Source organism: Bombina bombina, chromosome 6 (genome assembly GCF_027579735.1).
Source record: "Bombina bombina isolate aBomBom1 chromosome 6, aBomBom1.pri, whole genome shotgun sequence".
Lineage (NCBI taxonomy): Eukaryota > Metazoa > Chordata > Amphibia > Anura > Bombinatoridae > Bombina > Bombina bombina.
In genome coordinates this window covers 632,259,631-632,280,366 of record NC_069504.1, presented here as the reverse complement: position 1 = coordinate 632,280,366, position 20,736 = coordinate 632,259,631, and the positions used below count along the sequence as shown (strand labels likewise).

General features: G+C 35.1%; 1 protein-coding gene across 6 annotated transcripts in view; it reads left to right on the top strand.

Annotated features, from left to right (window-relative positions):
- Positions 1-20,736, top strand: part of NTRK3 (neurotrophic receptor tyrosine kinase 3) — an 809,743-nt gene that overhangs the window by 77,451 nt on the left and 711,556 nt on the right. The window lies entirely within an intron of this gene.

Here is a 20,736-nt window from a genome sequence, read left to right as displayed (position 1 = left end):
ATTATTCAGAGTGAAATAGGATTTTATATGTTTGGCCAGCTTTTTTACCTGATTTTTTCCCACCAGTAAAGACTCATCTAGCCTCCACTGAAAGGACTTCAAGGGAGCCGAAGGCCACGCCAGCCTACAAGAAACTAAAGAGTGATCAGACCAAGTAGTGTGTGAGATATCTGCTGCTTTAATGTATGACAAGGCCAGATGGTCTACCAGGATATAGTCTAATCTTGAATAACATTTATTTGGACTCGAAAAGAAAGTAAAGTCCCTTTTCTGAGGGTTTAAGTATCTCCAGGCGTCGTGAACTCCTAACAATTTTAGATTTTGCCAGATACTATGCATGTTAGGGGATTTTTGTCGTGTGTCTGGGTTTGAGCAGTCAATCTTGGGGTTAAGGGGGACGTTGAGGTCTCCTGCAATAATCAGGGAGCCTTTAGCATGTGTTACTATAGAATTAGTGACCGTGTTAATAAATTTGCTCTGGAATTTATTGGGGGCATACACATTAGCTAATGTAACAGGTTTGCCAAATAGAAGCCCTGTGATGCATAAAAATCTCCCTTCTCTATCACATTCTACATGAGTTTTAGTGAATGATATGTTTTTGTGTATTAATATGCTAACCCCATTTGTTTTTTTAGCAGCGTTTGTACTGTGGTAATGCTGTGGATAGCTAGAGGAGAAGTATTTGGGAATATGTTTAGATTTGAAATGGGTCTCCTGCAGCATGAGGATGTGCCCCCCCCTTCTCTGCAGATCCATTATTGCCATCCTACGTTTATTTGTGCAGTTTAACCCTTTCGTGTTTTGAGTGATAATGACCAGTTCTTGTTGACCCTCCCTACTCGGCATGGTTTCCTATGTGAAGTGATGGGTAGTGTAGTGATGACAGCTTACCAAGCTTTCCTGACATCAAATCCGGGCACACTGGGCTAAACAATAAAACAAAATTAGCAACAATAAAATTAAGTACATGAACAAAAGACCAAACAGAAAACCACATTCTTCTTCCAATAAGTGGAAGAGTTACGTAAAACATCTAAACTACTAGGGAGATTATCTCCCAACTGGCTGAGCACATTGAGTTTACAATTTAAGAACAAAACATTGCAATCAATGAGGTATGAACAGGATAATTATAACAAATATAGATACTGAAGGGTTAGTGACCCTGAACTACAGTCCAACTGTTAACCAATGAAAGTCCTTCAGGAGTCAGACCTAGGGGAGAGGAGAGAAAGAAGAAACAACAATACAGAGAAGTCACTGCAACAAAGGAGAAAAGGATACAATCAGCTTCAATGCGCTCATCCCTTTTCAGACTCCGGATTTTGACTGTCTGTAGTCATTCTGCGAGACCTCTTCTTTTGTATTTGCTGCCAGACTTTCCTCTGAGGCAACTGGACCATACTAGACTCTTTGCTTTGCTGATCTTGTGTTCCCAGAGATTCTTCCAACTCTGGCGTAGGGATGTCTAGCTCTTTGCAGATTTTGTGGATGTCCCCTGGTGTAGTGCAAATAAATCTCCTCCTCTGCCAAATGATTATTAGATGGAAGGGGAAGCCCCATCTATAAGGAATGTTCATTTTCCTGAGCAACAAGGTAAGAGGTTTGAGCTCTTTGCATTTGGTTAGAGTTCTTTGCGAAAGATCTGCAAACATCTGAATATCTGCGTTTTCGTACTTGATAGGTTGCTTTTCTCGGGATGATTTCATGATCTCCTCCTTGACCTGAAAATTGGTAATACGTACTATCACATCCCTGGGGGGTTGTGAGTCCGGAGGCTTGGGGCGAAGTGCTCTATGCGCCCTGTCAATATCTACCGTCTGGGGTGACTCCGTTTGCTTGAGGAAATTAAAAAGATCTTGTAGGTACTGTTCCAAACCAGATGCAGGTATAGATTCAGGTATCCCTCTGATTCTAATATTGTGCCTCCTGCTCCTATTTTCTGCATCATCTATTTTTTCCTCTAAGTCATGAATTACGTCATTTTGCTTATATATGAGCTTATGCAGATCTAACAATGCTGTCGCATGTGTGTCTTGTGTGTTTTCTACTGCCTCCACTCTATGACCAATATCCGACAGTTCTTTTTTAAGGTCACTTATTTCATCTTTAATGCATTGCTTTACCTGCAGGATCAGGGTAGAGAAATCTTTTTTCGAGGGTAGTGACTCAAATAAGGCTTTGGGTACAGTGACAGCATCTGCCACCATTTCAGAGTCAGACTCAGAAGAGGAGTACGCATTTACAGAGTCCTGGTATTCTATGGGATTGAGTGTGACAGACTTGGCTTCTGCTGTTTTGAAAAAATTGTTTACTGAAGGTGTGGGATGGCTTTTTTGCTTAGGGACTATCCCTTTTCTACCAAGATTTTTAGGAGACATGATGATATTTCCCACTGGCTAGATGCCAGTACTGCGTGATTAGAAAGTCTATATATCTCTTATTTTGACTTCCCCAGGGCAAGGAGATTGTTAAAGTTATTCACTCTTCTAATGCATATGTCAAGAAAGCTGCTGAGTTATATTTGCTGGACTGATTGATTGTGACGTAGCTGCATGATCACCCAGACTTTTATAGGATATAGCTTGTATCACCCAGGGCCTATCTCTGAATTAATTCCTTCTGTCTCCTATGCTGACTTAGCAGAAAGTGTGTTGACTCTATGTGTAGATGTAGCAGATCACGTTGTCTTCCCCCTTTCAGGCCTATCCTGCTCTTTTTCTTACGATGATTGCCCTTATAGCATCTTTGCTCATGTCATGCAGTGATGGGATGTGTGTCCGCTTGGTTATATTTATATAATACTGGAGTGGTATGGTAGCGTGTTGGTGACTACATGCTTGCTTGCCGCCATTTAGCCTGCCCTTCTCTCTGCAGTTATAAAGATGGCGCGCTCCGCGCCCGGAACTTTTGCGGCTTTTACCAGACTCCTAGGTGCAGTTTGAAAAGGGATCTGTTGCCTACCCCTTTCACCTTTAGCTTACCTCCGCTTCAGGTCAGGGTAGTTCTTCAGGAGTCCGGAATGCGGTACTTGCAAAATCTAGCGTGGATCAAGGCCTAAGCAGGCGTAGCGTAATATTATCGCCCCAGGCGCGATCACGATCCGTCCTCCAGCTTCACATTAGGCTGTCTGAGCTATGATTAGCCCAATCCACTTTGCTGGGCGACTTTTCCCCACTTCAGTTAGGCTTTTTAATGCCACTCAGCCAGATAGGGCTCGGGAGCTCACTTAAGCCGCGGCCATCTCCTAGGCTGGCTAGCTCCGCCCCCCAGCAGGGTACCGGCTAATATGTATCTTATATTCCATACATGAAGGCTAATATGTATCTTATAATCCAAACGTGAAGGCTAATATGTATCTTATATTCCAAATGTGATGGCTAATATGTATCTTATATTCCATACATGAAGGCTAATATGTATTTTATATTCCAAACATGGCTTGTCCATAATGAGAGCTCTCTGCTATGTAAAAGTTTGCAATGGCAGACAAAGTACACAGGGAGAACCTAGAATATTTTTAAACTTTAAACTTTTTTAGTGCACTGTGCCTTAAAATTGCTGTTATTTTTATATGCACAGATTTTTCCTTTCAGAGTAATTAGTGTTTTGAGTTTTTTGACAAAGGCTTTCCACCTTTTAATTTGTGGGTGAAAAAATAGTGAGATCTGTTGGGCGGGAATATGTGTAGATAAAAAATTATGTTTGGATTTGAGAAACAATTTCATGAATGCCCATGGAACGCCAATGTTCAGGCAATTTTACAATTAAAAAGTACAAATTTCTATGGTTTTTTTGCACATCCAGTGTACTTAAATTACAATTGTTGCTGTGCATATTCAATATGATTTATCACTATGTAATTTACCTACAAATTTAAAGTTTTTGCTAAAATACAATTTTTCTGAAAATTTTTGTTACTATTTTTCATGCAGGTTAACAATACAATTTTTTCCTGTGTATTTTTGTGTGAATGGTTCAATTATTCATTTTGTATGATTTTTAACATTGTAATTTTAATTGTGCACATTTGCAATTATTGTTTTTTGTTGTAATATTGTATTGCCCCTTAACAAGACACCCTGTTTTCAGGGTAAAAGTAGGAAATAGAAGTACTAGTGAACATTCTTAAATAATCTCATCAGCCCAGAGACGTTTAAATCGTCGGGCCTAAATGTGGTAGTTTAATGTCTTACAGGAGTAGCTGTTCTTAGTTGATAATAGCAATGAGAGGTAGGGGAGGAAAATAAGATAGCAGAGAGGGGAGGAAAAACAATAGGGTAAATTTATCAACCCGTCAATGCTGCAGTTTCCGTGCGAGCCTTTAGGCTTGTCGGAAACAGGAGTTAAGAAGCTGCTGCTCCTTAACTCGTCCACCACCTCTACGATCGACACCCCCTACTGGCCGATTTGCTGCGAAAGTGCAGGGCACGGTATTGCACAAGCATTTCATGAGAAATGCTTGTGCAATGATAATTGCAGACAGCTTATTTGTCAGCATTTATCAATGTGCAGCGGACATGATTCGCTACAGTGGATCATGTCCGCTCGTACTATAATAAATTGGCCCCTATGTGTGTTCACAGCTTGGCATTTCTTAGCTAGTTATATCCTGATCTATAAATGTACTCAAATTTTAGTTAAGGCTCCCTGGCAAAATATTAATAGTGGTGAATGCATTAAAGGGACATTATACACTATATTTTTCTTTGCATAAATGTTTTGTAAATGATCCATTTATATAGCCCATACAGGTTTTTTTTTTTTTTTTTAAATGTATAGTTTTGCTTATTTTTAAATAGCATTGCTTTGATTTTCAGACTCCTAACCAAGCCCCAAAGTTTTTGGAGAATACCGACGTATACCTACTCCAGCTTGCTCCTGTTTGTGTAAAAGGTCTTTTCATATGCAAAGGAAGGGGGAGGGGGAGGGTCTGATATTTCCCACTTGCAGTGGGTGTTCCAGTTACCTTTTTAACAGAGCTTAACTGGGAGCTTCTAAGTAACTTTTTAAGCAGTTTTATACTGAATTTTTAGATCAGTATCTGTGCATATTATTATTTATAGTAGTGTCTATTGCATGCAGTTATATGAAAATTGGTGTATACTGTCACTTTAAGGCATGAGAGAGACTGTCTGCAGAATGATGTCGACTGACCTATTTATTCCTTCTTCACATGTTGCATGTTATATGCAGGTTTATCATGTATGCTACAAAATACCATAGCAACATATTCTAATATTGTTCTGCCAAATAAGAATATTGTCATTTGCTAAATAGTTTGTCACTAAAGTGTATTCAGTTAAAGAGACATAAGTGCAAAAGGGGGAGGAGGGTGTCTGCTCTTTTTGCTATAGAACCACTTTCAGTTGATGTTCCAGCTACCTTTTCAACAGAGCTAAACTAGGAGCTTCTAAGTAAGTTTATAAAAGGTTTAATACTGAATTTTTATATCAGTATCTGTGCATATTATTCTTTATAGTAGTGTATATTACATGCAGTTAAATGAAAAATTGGTGTATACTGTCCCTTTAAATATATTAATAAAGTCCATTCTGGAGCTGCAATGCACTACTAGGAGCTTGGTGAGCCAATGGGAAGAGATAAATGTGATTATCCACCAATCGCCAGCTAGCTCCCAATAGTTTGTTGCTGCTCTTGAGCCTATCATGATATGCTTTTCAGCCAATGATACAAAGAGAATTAAGTGCATTTAATAAGAGAAGTACATAGTAAAGTATCTTAAAATTGCATACTCTGAACCATAGAAAACTATTTCTTGCTTTCATAAGTGGCAAAACAAGTATCAAATGGTTGCCTTTACTATGGTGTATGTTGGAGACAGATTAGACAGGTACATTCCAATGAAATCATTGTTCCAGTATTTTGTTCTTAAAATACTTAAAAAAAAAACAACAATCGTAACTAAATATTACCTTATATTTTAGCCATTTCTATTTCTGTAGTGATCCACACAAACTCAAAAGTCTAAGCTGATGTCTTTCCTGGTGCGCTGTACTGTTAGATTCCAATCAGCAGTGGGAACTGATTCACAACCATAATAAAAATGAAAAATACTTTTAATAATGAAGAAAATATTTACATCAGGTGGAAATGGTTTGAGAAATATCTGATCCCTGTATTAGTATTACTGTTTGCAGGTGTATGCACATAAATGACTTTTATAAGGTTCAGCATGGGAAAGAGAAATTAGTTGAATGCATGAATAGACATAAACCATTTATTGTACATTTTGAAGAATGTGTTATGTTCTGTTACAAAATACCATCTAGTGTATATTGAAATTCAGTCACTAAAATAACATCATAAGAATGGTGTGGTGGGCGTAGCAAAAGGGGCTGCAGATGTTCAACAACTTTGATCAACAAAATAATACTGCTGTGCTTTCTACAAAAAAAAAAAAAAGAGTTTAAAATATTTTTTTTGGCTTTGTATTTGTGCATTCAAATGTTACAGAAAGCACTGCAGAGCCAACCCAGATGGATAGTATTATTATGATATGGACAGATCTTTACAGATAGTTAATGAAATGATTAACTCAGGAGCTCTATAAACAACCATCAAGAGATTATTGCTAAATATTAAAATTTGGCAACACTACTAGACCTTATCATTAGAGTAGGTGGAGTATATCAATGGACAATTTTATTTAAAAAATTATTATAATTATTTTATTTTATCTTAAATAGGAAGAAATAATAAAATAAAATAACTGGATATCAAGGTAAGGTCTGTATAAATTTATGAATAGCCAAACGAACTCTGGAATTGAACACTGTAAGCAAAGTGCAATGGGATACCAACTGTGGGGCAAAAAGCTCACAGAAACTCCAACCTAGGCAATCACCCAGCGCTATCTTCCTCTATGTTAAAGGGCCACTAAACCCAAAATCTTTCTTTCATGATTCAGATAGAACATACAAATTTAAACAACATTACAATTTACTTCTATTATTTATTTTGCTTCATTTTTGAGATATCCTTATTTGAAGAAAAAGCAATGCACATGGGTGAGCCAATCACATGAGACTTCTATGTGCAGCAACCAATCAGTAGTTACTGAGCATATCTAGATATGCTTTTCAGCAAAGAATATCAAGAGAATAAAACAAATTAGATAATAGAAGTAAATTAGAAAGATGTTTAAAAATGCATTCTCTTTCTAAATCATGAAAGAAAAAATGTGGGTATCATGGCCCTTTAAAGGCCAATTCACTGTTTCTGGAATGAGCTGTCATCTTTGAATTACCAGGACATTAACTGTTAAGTTATTGGAACTCTTGGGAAACTTGTTTTTGTCTGCACCCTCTACCATTTAGTATTTCAAGGGGCTGCTTCTCTTTCTTTGATGGAGGAATATATACGCTATTGACAGTGTGTTTTTATCTTTTTACACTTGTGTTTTTTTCCATTTCTCATATGTAGATGATTCCTTTGTAATTTATAGTTTGTATCTATATTTAGGGTGTAGCATGTATGTCAGGATATCATTTGGATTGATAATACACTATAGACAGGGAGTAGGGTTTAGCCTTTCTTTGAGGAATTGCTATTACTCTTCTTCAATCACTTTCATGACATTGTATTGAAATGATAAATATAGTAATGAGTATAGATGAACAAATATGTCACAACATTTGTTTGAAACATTGAATATGGACCACATTATTTCTTGAATAGTAGTTTTAAAGTGCTGCCAGCATTCTGACATATGTTCACCCCTTTAAATTTGCAATAGAAACCTAGATGAATTAACATTAAAATGTATTCAAAGTTGAATGTTGTTACTTATAAACCTGTATTGGAATCAGGGATTCAATACAATGTATGACTCTCAGAATTAAAGTTGGCTTTGAAGAGGAAAGATGGCATTCACTTTTCATTTTCATTGTCATAGACTTTCATTGAAAGCATTACTTCAGTGCAGGTCTGTAAGCATTAGCATTCAATATTAGGTAAAAAGAAAATATTTTAATAGAAAAATATGTCTCTATTTTTTAAAAATGTTACAGTCCAAACTATTTTCTATGATTTGATTCAAGTGGAAACATTCAATATAGCAAGATCATAAACTTATGTTGCTGTACAGACAAGTTCACTGGAACAAAACATTTGTCTTGGGTACCATCTGCCATTCAGATATTTTTTTTTTACTTATAATCACTCCCACTGCTCATAAACTAAGTATTAATGTAATCCATGCTTTTATGTTCAAATATTGGCTCCATTTATGAAGCTGCACCTGCAACTCCTGAGCCCAAATGTTTCAGTTTTAAAGGGACACTAAACCCCCCAAAAATATTCCATGATTCGGGTAGAGAATACAATTTTAAATAACTTTCCAAATTACTTCTATTATCTAATTTGCTTCATTCTTTAGATATCCTTTGTTGAAGAAATAGCTATGCACAAGGGTGAGCCAATCACACAAGGCATCTATGTGCATCTACCAATCAGCAGCTACTGAGCATATCTAGATATGCCTTTCAGCAAATAATATCAAGAGAATGAAGCAAATTAGATAGTTTAAGTAAATTAAAAAGTTGTTTAAAATTGCTTGCTCTTTCTAAATCATGAAAGAAAAAATGTGAGTTTCATGTCCCTTTAAGACCACTGCTAATTAAAGGGACATAATATTCATATGCTAAATCACTTGAAACTGATGCAGTATAACTGTAAAAAGCTGACAGGAAAATATCACCTGAGCATCTCTATGTAAAAAAGGTATTTTATGTAATAAAATATATTTTATCTCACAATTTCCTCAGCTCAACAGAGTAAGTTCTGTGTAAAAAGTTATACTTTGACTGCTCCCAGTTGCAGGTTAAAAAAAAAAAAAATGAAGAAATTAACAGAAGCCAATCAGCATCAGCAGTGCTAAGGTCATGAACTATTTCACTGTGATCTCATGAGATTTGACTTAAAGGGACACTAAACCCAACATTTTTCTTTCCTGATTCAGTTAGAGAATACAATTTTAAACAACATTCAAATTTACTTCTATTATCTAATATGTTTTATTTTTTTAGATATCCTTTGTTGAAGAAATAGCAATGCATATGGGTGAGCCAATCACACACACAAGGCATCTATGTGCACCAACCAATCAGCAGCTACTGAGCCTATCTAGATATGCTTTTCAGCAAAGTAAATTAGAAAGTTGTTCAAAACTGCACTCTTTCTAAATCATGAAAGAAAAAAAATGGTGTTTCATGTTCCTTTAACTCTCATGAGATTTCATAGTAAACTTCCTTAAACTAAATAGGGAAATAATATGAGTGTGCTCGAATGCTCGCTCCTTTTGCTGTCCCGGGACAGACATACTAATTTTCTGCTTAGGTTTACAATGAAATATGTCTACTGAGGAACTTTTGAGGTAAAATAACTTTATTTTTTACATAGAGATGTTCAGGTGATATTTTCTAGTCAGATTTTTAAAGATATGCTGCATCACTTTCAAGTGTTTAAACATTTGGGTATCATGGCCCTTTAACCTATCCACCACCTCAAGGATGATTGACAAGCCCTGCTCTCATGTGATTGATTGCGTGAGAGCAGGGGATAAGGCTACATCCGAATTTGCTTGTGCAATGTTAACTTTGGGCAGTGTTTTCTGCTTGCTCAATACGATTCAAGGTGGACAGGTTCCAGGGAGCAAATCTTGTGCACCGATTTGTTAAATGGGGCCCATTCTGTCTTTCTGATATGAACTTCTTTTTAAATTGTGTGATGTAAGTGTACATCATATTAGATGTGGTATTAGAAAATCAAGAGAATTTCAAAATGAGTGTTATTCAAGAAAAGATTGACAAATAGTTAATAGTGAATAAATCAAAACAATTTCCATGTTACATAATTGTTTGTGGTCCTTCTTTTCTCTCACTGAATATTAATGCATTTTTATTGCTTGTTGTTGAAGATCTTTAGTGTCAAATATCATTTTCTTTAAAAGTTAGGCCAAGGAAGTCCATGAGTAGGCCTTTTAAAATTGTATCAATTGACATCTAGACCACAGATAAGAGTTTAATTACTTTGACTACATGTTTAAGCAGCAGATCAGTATGTCTGTCTCGGGGCAGGCAAGGGAGTGAGCCTCATGCACACTCATGTTATTTCCCTATTCAGTTTAAGGAAGTTTACTTTGAAATCTAATGAGAGTTAAGTCAAATCTCATGAGATCACAGTAAAAAAGCTGGGCAGTAACTGAAAGATAAATATTTATACAATACTTACTCTGCTGAGCTGAGGAAGTTGTGAGGTAAAATATCTTTCTTTTTTACATAGAGATGCTCAGATGATATTTTCCTGCCAGCTATTTACAGTTGTATTGCATCAGTTTCAAGTGATTTAGCATATGAGTATTAGGTCCCTTTAAGAAGATAAAAATATAGTAACACAAGAGTAGTTGACAAAAAATAAAATGCTCCAACAAAATAGATCATTTTGTTTTCACATTAGAATGTCCCTTTAAATTATTTTTAACTCTCAATTTTTTATAAACAATGGTGATATTACAATGTCAATGATAGTAACAGTAAACATCTGTATGAAGATTGATGCTTTCAAAATGTAAGGAATTTCCTGCAACATATTTGAATATTAAATATACCATAACCCAGAGACACAGAATCTTTTGGAAAGTAGTGTTAGACTATAGCTATGTCATATCATACATTTGTGCTAAAACATGTGCATGCCTAGGAATCGAAAGACAGACACTGTGAGTGTTTTAGCTCAGATTACATTACCTGAATGTTTAGTTTGTCGTGTCTTCTAGCATCTAAATCACTGAAATCTTTAACACAAGACTACTGCTCTGAGACATTTGATTCAGAGGCTCATATGCAAAGCACAGTCTGGGGATACACAGATGTTTAACATAGAGATAAATGGGGAAAAAACTAGGACTACATAAAACGCACTGATGAAGCGATGTTTTCGTGGGAGGTTTACTTAAAGTCATTCTTCACTCTGCTTGACTTCCAGAGCAAATCTTTAATGATGTAAACCTGGGACAATTTTTTTCCTGCTGCCAGACATCTGATGGGGATACACATGTTTTAAAACCACCTGGGTCTTGTTCCTGCCGCTGAGGAAAAAATAAATAAAAAATACTGTGTGAATGAGCTAAACTGTATGAACTACAATGGCAAAATAAGTGCATGAGGCCCAGGAAGGCAAATGTATATACATTGGAATAAATGCATGTTATTTTAGGTGCAAATTTTTGTCCAGCAAATGAACCATTGGGGCAGAATCAAAATAAACTGAACTCCTGACATATTCTGAAAGAAAAGTGTGGTATATTGTATAGTAATGAGAAATATCAGGTCAACACTTTTTTCCTGAAATGACAATGAAAAAATGTAATGGTATTTATGTTTCATTCAATATTACTGCAAAAAATATGATTAATTCTTTTTTCCGAGGTTATTGTTTTAATTAGATTAGCAGTCAAATATTTAGATCTGTCTTTGAATTCAAGTTCTCAGACAAAATGATACGGAAAAAAAATATTTGGATTAATCCAAATACCTGGAAACTCTGGGTCTAACCTTGAAGACTTATCAAATGGACATTTTATAATCTCACAGCAATTAGTGTAGTCTTCATAGTATCAAAGAAAAGGATTTTGTTGGCTAAAAATAGTTAATAAACTACTATTACTACTACTACACTAATAATAATAATAATAATAAAATGTATCACTTGGGAGGAAGCACCACAGCATTTGAACTAAAATCACCATGACAGTATACTTTTCTAAATAGTATTTACCCTAACATATTACATATGATAGCCATAGAATATTGTTTACATACAAACACACCCACTAGCATGCAAACACAGGTTCATTAGCCTTCTCTTTTTACATTAAAAATATAGTTTTCTAACAAACACAGACGTTCATACATATCTATACACTCATACATATACAGACACAGACCCAGAAACATTTACTCACCTAGTTCACCTACAAAGAAACACACACGCACACAAATACACACCAATAATTTTACATAGAAAAAAATACACATAGATGCGCATACCTTGACACCTACCAATAAACACAAGCAAAAACACAGATGAACACACCCAGACACATGCACACAAACTCACACATACAGATGTACAGAAACACACCTAAATAAACAGTTATGACTGCAATGGGGGTTATTTTATAAACTGTAAAAAGCCTACCAATACATGTTTAATGGGATATAGACATCAATAACATCCCTTATCTTACTCCCACCCTGAGGACAGGACATTTGTTTTCAAAAATACGTGCTTAAGTTGAACTGAAAAGGTTGTGGAGTGCTAAGTATGTTTTTGTGCACCTTATCATATTGTTTGGATTATTTTCAGTTTCTGTTCTTCTTTCTAGTATAACAAATTTATCAACTGTTCCAGATGTTGGTTTCTGAATAGTCTCTAAGTGTATTATTTGACACTCTATTTTTCATGTATCCTATGTGAGAGTCTCCAATTCCTCTTCCCCTTGTTATTCAGCTTCCTGATCATATGCCAGTTACTAAATGGTTTTGAAATAAAACCAGCTGGAATAAAAATAAATAAATAATAAAAGAAAAGTAACTAGTGTTAGCAGAAGTCCACCCTGTCTTACATCACAACTGTTGTGGCTTTCTGCGGGTATCTCTATTCTTAATCAGAGTGCTCTTTAATTCACAGGATAACATATGAAGTGTGTAATGTATATAATGGTTTAAAATGTTAACTAACACTTATCTCTATTACTGGAGCAGACTGTTTAAAACATATATGGAGCCAGCTAGCAATAAAAAGCCCCCACAGGAAAATATAAGAAAAGGAACAATTAAAAAACACAGAGAATGGAAAATAAATGCTTATGTAGCCCAAATCAAAAGTGTTGTTTGAAATCTCACATCTTCATGCAATGTATAACATGTTAGTAATGGTGGTAACACAGTGTTGAAGCAAGTACTCACTCATATAAAGTCCAAGATAATAGCAGGTGCGAGTAAAACATAGCATTTTTTCTATGTTGCAGTAAAAATTCAATATTGTACAGACCTGGAAAGAGCGGTACTAGAAAGATAGAGAGAGTGATACCTCTGACCTTCCACATACGTCACCTGACGCGTTTCGCAGAGGCTTTCATGGCACACTAATTGTAGTTTGCAAGCAATATAGGGTATTTCTTGGCTCTTTGTGCACAGCAGAAGTAACACATGTATCATGAGTTGAAATTAAACATGCTTGAGCGCAATCTAATTCAACTTGCGGCTAGTTAGCTTCTGAGCTCTTGTTAACTGTTAGGCAAGACAAAAAAAAAATTACCATGTGGTCATTGGGAAAGTTATGCTGCAAACGAAACACGTTTGACAATGTCTGCTGCCTGTTTCCTTAAGTGTGATCTCTATGTGACTATTTTGCTACGTGACTGCTTTGTATGAATAAAGCAACTTTTTAACATCCTTCCTTTCTTCGCTGTTTTTGTGGGCTGGGTGCGTTTGTTGCTGGACTACACTCATATTAACATTGACTGATAAAAATGATTACAAAAAAAATTGCATTAAAAAGTTATAAGGGCTCAAAATATAAGGTCTCAGCTGTTAGAAAAAAAAAGTCAGGGCTTTAACATAGAGATGCATACATATACATGTTTAAATATGAATATGTGTGTGTGTTTATGTGTGCATATTCATTTACAGACATATGTACATATTAAGACATGTACACATAAATACATTTGTATACATGTAGACACATAGAGATATGGACATCGGAGCCCTTATTAGTAAAGTAGCTGAAAACAAGAAAAATCTGTATATATCTGTCTGTCTGTGTGTCTGTCTGTCTCTTTGTCTATCTGTCTTTCTGTCTGTTTGTCTCTCTGTCTGATCTATCTATCTATCTTTCTATCTATCATCTATCTATCCATCCATCCATCCATCTATCTATCTATCTATCTATCTATCTATCTATCTATCTATCATCTATCTCTGTCAGATGTATCTGTCTGATCTATCTATTATATATATATATATATATATATATATATATATATATATATATATATATATATATATATATATATATATATATATGTCTGGTCTTTCTCTCTGTCTGATCTATCTATCAATCTGTCTATCACCTATAAATCTATCTTTCCGTCAGATCTATCTGTCTGATCTATCTATCTCTCAGTCTGATCTAGATATCTGTCTGATCAATCTATCTATTTCTCTTTCTGATCTATTTATCTAGCTATATATCTATGTATCTATCATCTATCTATCTTATTTATCTCTCTATCTATCGGATATATCTGTCTGATCTCTCTCTCTCTCTGTCTGATCTATCTATATCACTGTCAGATCTATCTAGCTCTCTGTCTTGTTTATCTGTCTGATCTATCTATCTATCTATCTATCTATCTATCTATCTATCTATCTATCTCTCTATCGGATCTATCTGTCTGATCTATCTCTCTTTCTGATCTATTTCACTGTCAGATCTATTTATCTATCTATCTATCTATCTATCTATCTATCTATATATCTATCTGTCTGATCTATCTATTTATCTCTCTCTCTCTCTCTCTCTCTCTCTCTCTCTCTCTCTCTCTATATATATATATATATATATATATATATATATCTGTCTGAGTTATATATCTCTTTCTCTCTCTCTGTCAGATCTATCTATCTGTCTGATCTATCTATTCGGTCTATCTTTCTATCTATATACATATCTATCTATCTATCTACCTATCTCTCTGTCTGATATATCTATCTGTTCTTTCTTTCTCTCTGTCTGATCTATCTATCTATCTATCTATCTATCTATCTATCTGTCTGTCTGTCTGTCTTGTCTATCTGTCTGATCTATCTCTCTGACTGATCTATCTATCTATCATCTATCTATCTATCTATCTATCTATCTATCTATCTATCTGTCTGTCTGTCTGTCTGTCTGTCTGTCTGTCTGTCTGACTGCCTGTCTGTCTATCTCTCTGTTAGATCTATCTATCTATCTATCTATCTATCTATCTATCTATCTATCTATCTATCTATCTATCTATCTATCTATCTGTCTGTCTGCCTGTCTGTTTGTCTGTCTGTCTATCTGTCTGTCTGTCTCTGTCTATCTATCAAGCTGTCGATCTGTCTATCTGTTTTCCTTTTATAATTTGTTATTTTATAATTGTATTATCAATTACATTAGATAATTATTATTATATACATTTTTATATAAGTATATAGATAGATAGATAGATAGATAGATAGATAGATAGATAGATAGATTGACAATATATAGATAAATAGATATATAGATAGAAAATAGATAGATAGATAAATAGAAGATAGATAGATCAAAGATAGATAGATAGATTGATAGATAAAATATAGATAGATAGATCTCTTTGTGTGATCTAGCTATCTGGCTGGCCTATCTATCTATTTCTCTGTCTGATCTATCTATCTATCTATCTATCATTTATCTATGTACTGTAGATATATTTGTATGATCAATCAATCAATCAATCAATCAATCAATCAATCTTTCTATCTAGATAGACAATATATAGATAAATAGATAGATAGACAATAGATAGATAGATAGATAAATAAAAGATAGATAGATACAAGATAGATTGATAGATAAAATATAGATAAATAGATATATAGATAGATGATAGATAGATAGATAGATAGATAGATAGATAGATAGATAGATAGATAGATAGATAGATGATAGATAGATAAATAGATCTGACAGTGAAATAGATCAGAAAGAGAGATAGATCAGACAGATAGATCCGATAGAGAGATAGATAGATAGATAGATAGATAGATAGATAGATAGATAGATCAGACAGATAAACAAGACAGAGAGCTAGATAGATCTGACAGTGATATAGATAGATAGATAGTTTATAGATTATAGATTATATGGTTTAAATTACTTTTAAACTATTACATTTATTTAAATATTTTATGTACATTGATGGGATCCAGTTGATGGATACCCTAGGGAAGCTAAAATACCTAAGGAAATATACTTTTCAACTGTAATTTAGCATTTATTCATGAAGCTACACAAATACTTTATTGTTACAGTCTTTACCAATTAATGTAATTGCTTAATAACAAATAGTTTTTTCTTGTAATTTTTTAAATAACACATTTGAAGAACTAGGACAGAAAAGTCCTACACTAAGACATTTTTTTAAAGTTATATTAAACATTGCCCCTTTGGTAAAAACAAATATGTTAAATCAAAGTAAACATAAAAGAAAAACATTTGTAAAAAATAATAGCAAACCATTTATTTTCTGGCAAAATTATCACTTAGAATTTCTCACTGTAGCCCAGGCCCCCAGTGTGATAAGGGTGGAACATTTTTTAAACTTTATTTTCATTCTGCCAGTTCTGAGTATGAGAAAATCTGACTCCTTGTTTATCTAGTCTATTCACTTAAAGGGATACTAAACCCAAATTCCCATGGCTTGCAACAATATATATTAAGTATATGCCACCACTGTGTGTGTTTCCCTGCTTCTGTGTATGTGTTTCTCTCTGCCTGTGTGTGTGTGTCACCCTGCCTCTATGTGTTTGTGTGTCACCCTGCCTTTGTGCGTTTGTGTGTCTCTGCCTCTGTGTATGTCACTCTGCCATTGTGTGTGTCTCCCTGGTTCTGTATGTGTCACCCTGACTCTGTGTGTGTGTCACCCTACCTCTGTGTGTGTCTCCCTGCCTCTGTATATGTGTGTCCCCCTGCCTCTGTATATGTATGTCATTCTAGCTGATTGTTTGTTTCCCCACCTCTGTGTGTGTTTCCCTGGCTCTATGTGTGTGTGTGTCACTCTGTCTATGCTGGTGTGTCCCTGTCTCTGTGTGTGTTACCCTGCCTCCGTGTGTGTGTGTCACCCTGCCTGACTTTGTGTGTGACACAATGTGTGTGTGTGTGTGTGTGTATATATATATATATATATATATATATATAGCTGCGACAAGCTTGCAACAATATATATTAAGTATAAGCCACTACTTAGTGCTTCTTTTTTTCAACAAAGAAACAGGCGGTTTAATAATATGCATGACAATGAATGACAGCTACACATATAAGTTCTCAATCCCCTCACACTTTTAATTTTTCTCTGTTTTCAATCTAGTCACCCATCTTTGTCATTCTTTTCTTTCTTTCTTTCTTTCTTTCTTTCTTTCTTTCTTTCTTTCTTTCTTTCTTTCTTTCTTTCTTTCTTTCTTTCTTTCTTTCTTTCTCTTACTCCACTGCTAATTTTCTCTCTTCTTACCATTCATATGTCTCTTTATGGCTCTCCCTCCCTCTCACTCTTTCTTAGCCTTTTTAAATTAGCAACATTTTACAGAAATTGCCTGCCATAATTGAATGCGTTTTGCAGACATCCTGTCAGTGAATGTTAAAAAGAGACCAATTAATAAATTATATATAATTTTATTTGATTTTTTCTTTAACATATAAAAAAGTTATTCTACAAAGGGTCCTTTCTGATACCTTGGAAGACCAATTATGCAATCTGAAGTGAAGCCAGCACTATATTGGCTCCAGTTTCTGCCGTTTTAATTTCTGCTGCATTCCTATTTTATCTAGAAACATTTCTCAGATACATTGATTGGCCTTCAGTGATTTTACAGCTAAGATATACCATATGTTAAAGCCTTGCACATGTTAAATATTATTCCACACTTTGCAAGTGATTTGTTAAAGGCTGCACTGATGACATAAGCAATGAAAATGTATTTTTAGAGTGACATTTCAATTTATTTATGCAAATGTTTCAGATATGATGAAAAAGACATTGCTAGCTGGTATTAATGCCAGAACACAGCCATAAAAGAATCCACCAGGAATGCATCACCCATACACACTGCAGCCAAAATTTGATGTGAAACTCTTCCAGGGAAAACTGCTGAATCGCTTTTAACACGGGCTATAAATTGCAATGCTAGTTTCACGCGGTTTCTTTGCTGCTGATTTCTATTCAAACAACTGCAACAGCAGTTAAGGAGGAAGCCATTAGACTTTAAAGGGTACTGTTATGAATTAAAAGGTGAAGGGATTATCTGTCATCTGCTATAGTCTATAGAGTGTCAATGCTCATACAGAATGTGATAGGATGAATCAAACTTCAAGCCAATAATTCTGGGGATTTATAAATTCTTTATTGCATTATTATAATACTGAATATTGCTATTTTTTGTGTTTGTGCTGTGTTTGATGCAAAATATTGGCTTAGATGCTAATTTTCTGATGCACTTAGATCTTGACCAATCCATTTAATAGCTAAAATCCTATTTATCATTAGATCGTATTAATTGCCCTATACTAGAGAATGCATACCTCTGGTCACACTATATAGAAAAAGTGCCTTAGGGTCTAGCAAGTCAATAGATCACTGTAAGTAGGAATTGGTTGTTGTTTTAGCAAAGTGTTTTATCTGCTGATATGGATACTTGCAACAGAACATTAGTGTTCATTTTGATTGATCAACCCCTGCATTACACATTTAATTGAAGTAATACTTAATTTGATGTTAATAATGTTTTATTATGTCTATGCATGCAATGAAGTGATATTAAACCCTATTTTTTGTGATTCATACAAAGAATAACCTTTTAAAATAAGTTTCCAATTTACTTATTACTTATCAAATTTGATTTGTTCCGATAATATTCTGTGCAGAACAGATACCTAAGATACATCGGGAGCTCTATATGACAGAAAATAGTGCTGCCAGCTATTGCCCTTTTAAATGGATAACATTCTTGCAAAACCACTTCAATATAGAGCTCTAGAAATGGGCTGGCTCCTAAGCATAAGTCCTTGTTTTTATAAAAAAGATGCCAAAAGAACAAAGAACAATTTAAGTAAATTAGAAAGTTGTTTACAATTGCAAGCTCTATCTGAATCATGAAAGAAAAAGTTTGGGTTTCATATTCCTTTAAAGTTCCAGATACTACTCAGTTTGAGTTGTATTTTACTCAAAGCAAAGCATTACAATATAGCCCCAAATTTACTTATCTTTAGAATGTGCACAAAACTAAAGAATAGTTCTTATAGTTATATGTCCAAAATGTATGGATCTGCTCCACCATTACACTACACTCTGACCTCATCTCATAACTTCCCCTTCTTCCTCATGTATTTATCTTTTTGCTCTGGGAAGATGACTGGACATGTAAAAGTCACAACCTTACAAAGTCATGGCAGCTAGCAGTTTTGAGGATTCTACAGTATTGAATATCAGCACAAAGTAACCCCAGTACTCCCCTTGAACAGCATATAAAGGTTTGTAGCACCTATCATTAGTAGCAAAAAAAAATGCTCTTTAGAAATGTACTTAAACCCTTAACGACCAGCGTCTTGTCCTGGGCTTCTCTATGCCACAATCTCGCTAAGAATTGCAAGATTGCACTATTTCTGCATGCCCCATGAGTAGTGGCCCTCTCTGCAGCGGACAGCGGTGGGGCCAATCATTGGTGGGTGGGAGCCATAGCAGGGAGGCGGGTGGGCGGCCCATCACCGGTGCAAGTTCTGGATCTTGTTAATTGTCCGTGAGCATGCAAGGAGGTGGGGGGCGGGGCTCGGGAGCACGCACACACGGTCATCGTTGTTTTCACTGTTCAGCCGAAGGAGGGAGAGGGGAAATTGAGGGGGAAAAAATTTTTGGAAAGGGATCCGGGAGATGGAGGGGGTAGGGTATTGAGGGGGGAAGCTACACTACAGAAAATAGGGGTTTATATTTTTTTAGAAAAAAAAGGGGCAAATTTGTTAGTAAACTGGGTACCTAAGATGACAGCCAATATGTCAAGGGGGGAGGCTTAGAGATCTGTTTGGGGGGATTAGGGAAGTTGGGAGGTAATGGGGGATCCTACACTTCATATAAAATATATACAAAAAAAAAATAAAAAACCTTTCTGCCAGTACTTAAGATAGCGGTGACAATTGTGAGGTGGGGAAGGGAAGAGAGCTGTTTGAGAGGGGTCAGGGAGGGATCAGGGGGTGGGATATGTCAGGTGGGAGGCTGATCTCTAAACTAAAGCTAAAATTAACCCTACAAACTACCTAATTAACCCCTTCACTGCTGGGCATAATACAAAAATAATAATAATAATAATAATAATAATAATAATAAAAAATAATACCACAAATCAATGCCAAAGCCATATATGACTGCTATTTCTGAATAAAGGGGATCCCAGAGAAGTATTTACAACCATTTGTGCCATAATTGCACAAGCTGTTTGTAAATAATTTCAGTGAGAAACCTAAAGTTTGTGAAAAAGTTAGTGAAAAAGTTAAATAGTTTTTTTATTTGATCACATTTGGTGGTAAAATGGGGGCATGGAATACACCTAAATGGGCCTAGATCAATACTTTGGATTGTCTACTAAAAAAAAATATATATACATGTCAAGGGATATTCAGGGATTCCTGACAGATATCAGTGGTACAATGTAACCAGCGCTAAGTTTGAATAAAAAAATGGTTTGGAAATAGCAAAGTGCTACTTGTACTTATTGCTCTATAACTTACAAAAAAGCAAAGAACATGTAAACATTGGGTATTTCTAAACTCAGGACAACATTTAGAAACTATTTAGCATGGGTGTTTTTTTGTGGTTGTAGATGTGTAACAGATTGTAGGGGTCAAAGTTAGAAAACGTGTGTTTTTTTTTCA